This window comes from Corylus avellana, chromosome ca4 (genome assembly GCF_901000735.1).
Source record: "Corylus avellana chromosome ca4, CavTom2PMs-1.0".
NCBI lineage: Eukaryota > Viridiplantae > Streptophyta > Magnoliopsida > Fagales > Betulaceae > Corylus > Corylus avellana.
This window is the reverse complement of record NC_081544.1, coordinates 3,909,410-3,909,900: the sequence shown is the minus strand read 5'-3', so window position 1 is coordinate 3,909,900 and position 491 is coordinate 3,909,410.

Sequence of the window (491 nt, the reverse complement as noted above, 5' to 3'; positions counted from 1 at the left end):
CAAGTCTCTCCGCACACGCTCTAGTCAGGTACCTCATTAGAAATAAATATTCTCTTTGATAATTCAATTATATAAATATACGATTATGCTCATACTAGGTTTTCTCTGTGCAGAAATAATCTTCCTGGAGCAGCTCTGAGGAATCATCTGCTCATCATTACCACGTATCTCTTTATGCAACAAATTCCCTTCTCCTTTTTTTTTTTTTTTTTTTTTTTTTTTTTTATGGACACTGGTATGTAATATTATAAGGAGCTTGTTCTCCAAACATTTCTTTTCGTAATCATTCAGTGCTCATTCAATATTCATTATGAAATCATTCTGTCATTATAATAACTTCCTTTAAACAAACAATCTGTTTAAAAAAGTTAATCACTCAATAAAACATCTAAGTATGCACCATCACATGTTTTCAACCTCTAAAATACCTTAATATCATTGAACATATATCTTATAAGAGAAATTTAGATCATGTCACTATATTATATCAC